The 9,858-nt window shown below is 40.2% G+C and overlaps 1 protein-coding gene across 1 annotated transcript in view; it reads right to left on the bottom strand.

Annotated features, from left to right (window-relative positions):
* Window positions 1-9,858, bottom strand: part of LOC125042816 (RNA-binding protein MEX3B-like) — a 135,457-nt gene that overhangs the window by 124,724 nt on the left and 875 nt on the right. The gene's annotated exons all lie outside the window — the stretch shown is intronic.

The raw sequence follows: 9,858 nt of genomic DNA on the forward strand, positions 1-9,858 counted from the left end.
GTCTCTTCTAAGGAAGCGGCTGGGCATAATTTGAGACCGACAAAAACACACCCTCTTTATATAATGTCTCGTGTCTCCTGCGGCGCGAGCGAAAATGGACTCTAGTGCTGTGCGACGCGAGAGCTAATCTCATGCTGCTGATATTCCTCTTTCTCTCTTTCTCTATCATATCTTTTCTCCCTCTTTTTATTTGTATATTTCTTTCTTTCTCTCTCTCTTCTCTCTCTCTCTCTCTCTCTCTCTCTCTCTCTCTCTCTCTCTCTCTCTCTCTCTCTCTCTCTCTCCCCCCTCCCCTCAGAGACGTTTTGCAAGACCTAGAAACAAACATACCAGGGTTACAGGGGACGTTCTGAATACGTCCGAAGTGTGTATATATAAACAAAAGTCTATATCCACCACGACCGCTGATGCCGCTGCCGTTATGTAAGCGTATTTTTTCAAAAACAATTTCAACCAGTAAAAACGGCATTATTGAGCCATTTTCACACAGCACACAACGACGTATCCATTTCAAAAATCGGGATCCTAATCACAAATCAGCCCGTGAATCAAGCAAGCATCATTACCAAACCGCTCACTTTCGCAAGATTCCCGAATCCCATCCCCCCCTTTTTCTCACCCTACCCCCTTTTTTTTTCTCTTTCTCTCCCTCACACTCACTCTCTCACTCTTTCTCTCCCCCCCTTTATCTTTCCTTTATCTTTCCTCCTCCCTTTCCCTCTTCCTCTCCCTCCCTCCCTCTTCCTTCCAATACCCCCCCCACACCAAAAGGTCTTCAAGGCATGGGCTATCATAGGGTCTCTCGCCCCTGGTACTTGGCAACACGACTCTTGACAGCGTTGCCATATCGCAGGTGCTTTGCCCCGGGAATGAAAGCGGAGGTCTCGCGCTGAAAGGCAACACTGGACAGACTTTTAGCCTTGGCGCTGGCATAATTGCTTCAGGATTCACACAAAACATTGGGGCTCGGCTACCTTGCATCTTGGGAGATTATCGTGGGAAGCGAAGAGATTTTGCTTGGAAGTGGGACTTTTGCGGGAGAATCTCTCTCTCTCTCTCTCTCTCTCTCTCTCTCTCTCTCTCTCTCTCTCTCTCTCTCTCTCTCTCTCTCTCTCTCTCTCTCTCTCTCTCTCTCTCCCCCTCTCCCTCTCTCTTCCTCCCTCGGGCAAACACACACTTTTTTTCCGTTCCTTTTTTCGTAATCTATTTTGTTTTCTGATTTCCCCTTCCTTTCAATCTACTCCATCCGTCTTTCCTTCCTTTCTTTTCTTTTCTTATCTTCTTCTCTTTCTATACCCTTTCTTTCATTACCCTCCTTTCTGCCCTACTCTTTCTTTCCTTTCTTCTTTCTTCCTTAATTTTTCCACTCCTACTGTTCTCATTCAGTGTATGAACTAGACTAGGCTTGCTTTATATCGTCAAGATGCAGAAGTATCTATTAAGACACACAAAAGGACCTTGCAATGATGCAATACGGTGGCTTATCGATAACCTCAATGCCAGAGATGCAGTAATCAAAATATTTGCGTTCTTTATTACCAACTACATATATTAGCAGTATTATTTTTATCATTATCATTATCATTATTATTATTATTAAAAACAATAGCAGTAACAATAATACTAATAATACTATTAATAACCAACACACAATTCAACTATCCCGCGGAAAATGGTGCAAACAAAACATGTCAATAAAGCGAAGTGGACAGTTTTCTGCAATGTACATTCCACCCCCCCTACCTCCCCAACCCTCCCATTCCCCCCACTTCCCTCCTTCCCTCCCTCCCTCCCTCCCCCCTCCCTCCCTCCACGCGGTGTAACCTGAGTCTTCAAAAAGCGGTGGTGCCAAGCCTAACCATTTCCGCCAGCGCCGTCACTCTACCGCCACCTCTCTCAGTCCCTCTCATGCAACTCTTGATTGCTCTCCACTCATTTCCTCTCTATGAGAAACCTTTTAAAGAAAAAAGAAAAAAAGTACTCTCTCGCTATCTCTCTCTCTCTCTCTCTCTCTCTCTCTCTCTCTCTCTCTCTCTCTCTCTCTCTCTCTCTCTCTCTCTCTCTCTCTCTCCCTCCCCCCCTTCGGCTGGATGTGGTCCAGCTCCTTCCGGTAGCGTCAAGGGGAAGGCCAAGGACCTCCACAACAATCTCTGAAGAAACGGCGCAAAACTAACCCGCACTTTAGGCCCAGACGATATAAAGTCGTCCCCTCTTGCCTTGCCCTTCCCTCCTGCCCTCCTTCCCCTCTCCGCCCCCACAAAAAAAGGAAAGGAGAGGCCTACCAAGGGGCGAGGGGCAGACGACTCCCAGACGGACAGGATCACTTAAGGTGGGGGGAGGAGGAGGGGGAGGGATCGGGGAGGGGAAGGGGGGAGGGGTGAGAGAGACGACACCTTCCTCCCCTACCCCCTGACCTGCAGGTCTGGTAATGGCTTACAGGGTCAAAGGAGATGCCAGGCCTATGCCACCGGAGAGGCTTCTGCCCTGCACCCCACCCCTCCAACACACTACCCTACCCCACACACTTCACTTTACCCTTGACCCCCAACGTTCGCTTAGGCACGCACCCCCCCCCCTCCTCCTTACCCCCTAAAGACCGTGACACGTAACACCCTCAGCTCCATGTCACAAGGGACAGAGTGGCACTGCTGTCCTACGAGCGCCTCCACCCCAGACCCCAAAGTAAATATGAAAATGCGATAAACATCAACACGAAAATATCCGCTGCACAGCCGCCGAAACGCGTACCCAGCAACAACAGACCGAACAAGTCGCGAAACCCCCGCGCTTCACCCACTACGACATGTGACGTTCGCAAGCCAACCCGAACGCGCCGAGCGATGACCTGCAGAGGCAAAAGGGAGAGAAGGAAAGAAAATACGGGAGGACGAGGGGACGAAGATGAAGAGAAGAGGGGACGGAAGGAGTACAATATAAATAGCCAATACGTGTGATAATCAATTCCCACGGCAATCTCTATTTATAAGGTACTTGTTCTGTTGATTGTACACGCTCATTCTAACACACAGTTGTATCATATTGAAAAAAAATGTACCCAGTGACACCCGGTGCAGCTGTACATCATGCCACCACATCGTGACAGCCCTCACTATCTTTGTGGTTGTTGCTGTTTTGTAGTTGCTTTTACTATCGTTATAACCACGTTACCACCACGACTAAAGCACACAAAAAATAATACACATTAGATCGACTTGCACTTTGAATGACACAGAAGAAAACGTTAACAAAACTATGAGTCATAATGTAATTCACACACACAAAAGCGAAACACAAGAAACCAGGCTAACTCTCACGCAGCTCCAGGGCGCATTACCTCACCAAGGAGATGAAAACGGAGGAGAGAGAGAAGGAGAGGGTGATGGAGAGGTGTTGGGGAAGATAGAGGATGAGAGAACAAGAAGGGGTGGGGAAGGGGGAGGAGGTGTGCCAAAGACAAATTAAAAGCACAATGTCCGACGCAAGGTCACAGCAAAAGATACGTGAGCAAAAGAAGATCATTTCGCTGCTTCGAGAGCAAATGGCCGAAAGTGAGAGTGAGAGATGAGAGGAAAAAAATTTCGCCTCTGGAGACCAGTAACACCGACCGCCCCCTCGTCCACAAAATATAATCCATTAACTAACACCTGGCAACTCCGCGCCACAAAACACCTGGCCGGTGCTTATCATCGACATGGTAAAAATATATGTATACTTATACAATGCAGTCTTTTTATGTCGTATCATTCACAGAACTACCTGGTGTGCGATGTGGACGTGCACGGAATACGGGGATATTTTGTCTCCGGTTTCTTATCATACTGGGGATGTGGGAGTGGGAGTGGGAGTGGGAGTGGGAGTGGGAGTGGGAGTGGGAGTGGGAGTGGGAGTGGGAGTGGGAGATGGAGTGGGAGTGGGAGTGGGAGTGGGAGGGAGAGAGAAAGAGGGAGAAGGAGAAATGAGGTACCCTACCTAAGTATACATATATAAGCACCTACCACATTAGATATCACATTACATAACCGCCAGTACAAAACAAAAAAACGGCGACTTAACACAAAATCGGAGAAGCAAAGACGAATACGATAACAAGGAAGAAAAGGGAGAGGCAAAGAACAGCGACCAGCGAAGAAAGCAGAGAGGCACAGACGACGAAACATCCAAAAGGAGACGAGCCGCGCCAGGCAGGGAAAGTGATGACCGTGAACCCACGCCGCCACTGTCTCAGACGCAGCGGGTCGTGCCTGAAGAGAGAGCGCCTGGAGGTGGGAGGGAGGAGACGGAGGGGGAAAGGAGGTGACGGAGGCGACAGAGGGGGGAGGGGGGTGTAGGGCTGTAGGTGACGCCGTAAGATGGGGGAGGAAAGGAAGGAGACGGAAGGGGCATAACAGGAACGCGACAGAAGATGTTACGCAGGAGAAGGTAACGTTAGGTGCGGAGTAACGTTTGACAGAGGGTAAAGGAGAGTTAAACTTAAAAAGTAAAAGGCGGTGAGGATGTGCATCCCAGCATTTTATCAGCAATAGAAAACAAGCCCAAACGCCTAAAATAAAGAACAAAAGTGAGAGAACGTAATCCCTGAAGCAGCAGGGTCCAACCGCCATCAAATCAAAACAAAAATCGATTGCAAACAGCCATCAAACATCGACGTGCTTGCACACTACCTGTTATCAGTGATGCCTGCCTAGACACTCGAGCATAAAGAGAGAAACATGCGACCAGACAGCTTGTGAGCAGGGGGGAGGGGGGGAGGAGAAAGAAGGGGAGGCCAAATGAGTATTGTGTCGATAACATCCTATATTATGCACGCAGGTCGCTCCCTTTCCATCTGGCCAGTTATAATTCAGTTTCCTTCGTTCTAAACTCCCAGCATCACATCTTAAAAGCTTAAAAAACGCGTTTGTAAACACAACCAAGTAGATACAACTACACCAGTACATTCCCCCAACCCCCAAATACCTCCCTGCCCCTTTCCCCTCCCTTTCACCCCCTTTTTGTTAATGCGAGGTGTATGTACAATGTATGTACAATGTATGTACAATGTATGTACAATGTATGTACAATGTATGTACAATGTATGTACAATGTATGTACAATGTATGTACAATGTATGTACAATGTATGTACAATGTATGTACAATGTATGTACAATGTATGTACAATGTATGTACAATGTATGTACAATGTATGTACAATGTATGTACAATGTATGTACAATGTATGTACAATGTATGTACAATGTATGTACAATGTATGTACAATGTATGTACAATGTATGTACAATGTATGTACAATGTATGTACAATGTATGTACAATGTATGTACAATGTATGTACAATGTATGTACAATGTATGTACAATGTATGTACAATGTATGTACAATGTATGTACAATGTATGTACAATGTATGTACAATGTATGTACAATGTATGTACAATGTATGTACAATGTATGTACAATGTATGTACAATGTATGTACAATGTATGTACAATGTATGTACAATGTATGTACAATGTATGTACAATGTATGTACAATGTATGTACAATGTATGTACAATGTATGTACAATGTATGTACAATGTATGTACAATGTATGTACAATGTATGTACAATGTATGTACAATGTATGTACAATGTATGTACAATGTATGTACAATGTATGTACAATGTATGTACAATGTATGTACAATGTATGTACAATGTATGTACAATGTATGTACAATGTATGTACAATGTATGTACAATGTATGTACAATGTATGTACAATGTATGTACAATGTATGTACAATGTATGTACAATGTATGTACAATGTATGTACAATGTATGTACAATGTATGTACAATGTATGTACAATGTATGTACAATGTATGTACAATGTATGTACAATGTATGTACAATGTATGTACAATGTATGTACAATGTATGTACAATGTATGTACAATGTATGTACAATGTATGTACAATGTATGTACAATGTATGTACAATGTATGTACAATGTATGTACAATGTATGTACAATGTATGTACAATGTATGTACAATGTATGTACAATGTATGTACAATGTATGTACAATGTATGTACAATGTATGTACAATGTATGTACAATGTATGTACAATGTATGTACAATGTATGTACAATGTATGTACAATGTATGTACAATGTATGTACAATGTATGTACAATGTATGTACAATGTATGTACAATGTATGTACAATGTATGTACAATGTATGTACAATGTATGTACAATGTATGTACAATGTATGTACAATGTATGTACAATGTATGTACAATGTATGTACAATGTATGTACAATGTATGTACAATGTATGTACAATGTATGTACAATGTATGTACAATGTATGTACAATGTATGTACAATGTATGTACAATGTATGTACAATGTATGTACAATGTATGTACAATGTATGTACAATGTATGTACAATGTATGTACAATGTATGTACAATGTATGTACAATGTATGTACAATGTATGTACAATGTATGTACAATGTATGTACAATGTATGTACAATGTATGTACAATGTATGTACAATGTATGTACAATGTATGTACAATGTATGTACAATGTATGTACAATGTATGTACAATGTATGTACAATGTATGTACAATGTATGTACAATGTATGTACAATGTATGTACAATGTATGTACAATGTATGTACAATGTATGTACAATGTATGTACAATGTATGTACAATGTATGTACAATGTATGTACAATGTATGTACAATGTATGTACAATGTATGTACAATGTATGTACAATGTATGTACAATGTATGTACAATGTATGTACAATGTATGTACAATGTATGTACAATGTATGTACAATGTATGTACAATGTATGTACAATGTATGTACAATGTATGTACAATGTATGTACAATGTATGTACAATGTATGTACAATGTATGTACAATGTATGTACAATGTATGTACAATGTATGTACAATGTATGTACAATGTATGTACAATGTATGTACAATGTATGTACAATGTATGTACAATGTATGTACAATGTATGTACAATGTATGTACAATGTATGTACAATGTATGTACAATGTATGTACAATGTATGTACAATGTATGTACAATGTATGTACAATGTATGTACAATGTATGTACAATGTATGTACAATGTATGTACAATGTATGTACAATGTATGTACAATGTATGTACAATGTATGTACAATGTATGTACAATGTATGTACAATGTATGTACAATGTATGTACAATGTATGTACAATGTATGTACAATGTATGTACAATGTATGTACAATGTATGTACAATGTATGTACAATGTATGTACAATGTATGTACAATGTATGTACAATGTATGTACAATGTATGTACAATGTATGTACAATGTATGTACAATGTATGTACAATGTATGTACAATGTATGTACAATGTATGTACAATGTATGTACAATGTATGTACAATGTATGTACAATGTATGTACAATGTATGTACAATGTATGTACAATGTATGTACAATGTATGTACAATGTATGTACAATGTATGTACAATGTATGTACAATGTATGTACAATGTATGTACAATGTATGTACAATGTATGTACAATGTATGTACAATGTATGTACAATGTATGTACAATGTATGTACAATGTATGTACAATGTATGTACAATGTATGTACAATGTATGTACAATGTATGTACAATGTATGTACAATGTATGTACAATGTATGTACAATGTATGTACAATGTATGTACAATGTATGTACAATGTATGTACAATGTATGTACAATGTATGTACAATGTATGTACAATGTATGTACAATGTATGTACAATGTATGTACAATGTATGTACAATGTATGTACAATGTATGTACAATGTATGTACAATGTATGTACAATGTATGTACAATGTATGTACAATGTATGTACAATGTATGTACAATGTATGTACAATGTATGTACAATGTATGTACAATGTATGTACAATGTATGTACAATGTATGTACAATGTATGTACAATGTATGTACAATGTATGTACAATGTATGTACAATGTATGTACAATGTATGTACAATGTATGTACAATGTATGTACAATGTATGTACAATGTATGTACAATGTATGTACAATGTATGTACAATGTATGTACAATGTATGTACAATGTATGTACAATGTATGTACAATGTATGTACAATGTATGTACAATGTATGTACAATGTATGTACAATGTATGTACAATGTATGTACAATGTATGTACAATGTATGTACAATGTATGTACAATGTATGTACAATGTATGTACAATGTATGTACAATGTATGTACAATGTATGTACAATGTATGTACAATGTATGTACAATGTATGTACAATGTATGTACAATGTATGTACAATGTATGTACAATGTATGTACAATGTATGTACAATGTATGTACAATGTATGTACAATGTATGTACAATGTATGTACAATGTATGTACAATGTATGTACAATGTATGTACAATGTATGTACAATGTATGTACAATGTATGTACAATGTTGTGTGTGTGTGTGTGTGTGTTGTGTGTGTGTGTGTATGTATGCATGAGTGTATGTATGAGTGTATGTGTGTGTATGTATGCATGTATGTATGTATGTGTGTATGTATGCATGTGTGTGTGTGTGTGTGTGTGTGTGTGTGTGTGTGTGTGTGTGTGTGTGTGTGTGTGTGTGTGTGTGTGTGTGTGTGTGTGTGTAAACAAATAAATCGATAATAAAGTACCCAACAGCACCCAAACACATCCAACCGATAAAAGACCCTGCACAATCCGTGACCACCACACTTTATCGCTCCCATTTAATCATAATTACAATGGCTAGTTACCATCATTTGCCCCTTTCCCACTAAACGCAACCAAGGAAGCTAAGCGAGCCTTCAAAAACACGACCCGAGACGACCCTGAAAGAATGATCGAGTCCAGCTGTCTCCCAAGATCAATGAGTGTTCTCTCCCAACTAATGCATTCTCGGAGGGTGGGGCTGGGCTGCAAGAATGTAGTTGGGGGATTGTGGGGGGAGGGGAGGGGGAGAGCGGGATACTTGATTTGCATATTGATAAAAATGATTTTAGATAATGTACCGAGATAAGGAATGAATTGAATGCACGGCTATGATAATTATGTTAGATTTACATAGAGTACAATTAATAATCGATGCCATCTTCACAACAGTATTATCCCATTTGGTACTATCTTATCTGCCGTTATAGTCACCACCTAAAAATAACACAGTGAAGCTGTAACCAAATAATAAAGTAGGTGATCTAATTTCAGGGACCCCAACATATGCAACATCACTCCCAAAACACCCTATTGCACGATGCACACAGCTGAACCGTCCTGTCGACTCCACCATTCTGAGCCCATTCTCAAATACGTTCACTTTTATCACTAATCTCAATACACGAGGTCACACACTGCAAGGCACCCATGATGAGTACCCTAAAGTGGTGAACACGGCTGCACATTTTTTTTCTTCTTTTACTAGGCCAAAGGAGCATTGACATTTTACAGCATTTCTTGCAACGCTTCGATCCAAAGCACTCCCATGCAACGTACCACTTCGTTTTAATAGTTGTTAGGCTCTCAGAGGTAAGTTATCGCATCGTTCGCCAGTTTTATTCTTTCATTCTCAGGGAGGAATACAGCCGCATCGGGATAATCATTTCTTCCTATTCATGCCAATGCGTCATAATGAGCCGCTTCCAAAAATAAAGGTTTGCCAAAACATCCAGAAACAGCTTGTGGCTCCGTCCTCCACGGAAGACACGCAGCTTCTACATTACTCTATCCGCCGTCGGGGCATAATC

The sequence above is a fragment of the Penaeus chinensis genome, chromosome 3 (genome assembly GCF_019202785.1).
Source record: "Penaeus chinensis breed Huanghai No. 1 chromosome 3, ASM1920278v2, whole genome shotgun sequence".
NCBI lineage: Eukaryota > Metazoa > Arthropoda > Malacostraca > Decapoda > Penaeidae > Penaeus > Penaeus chinensis.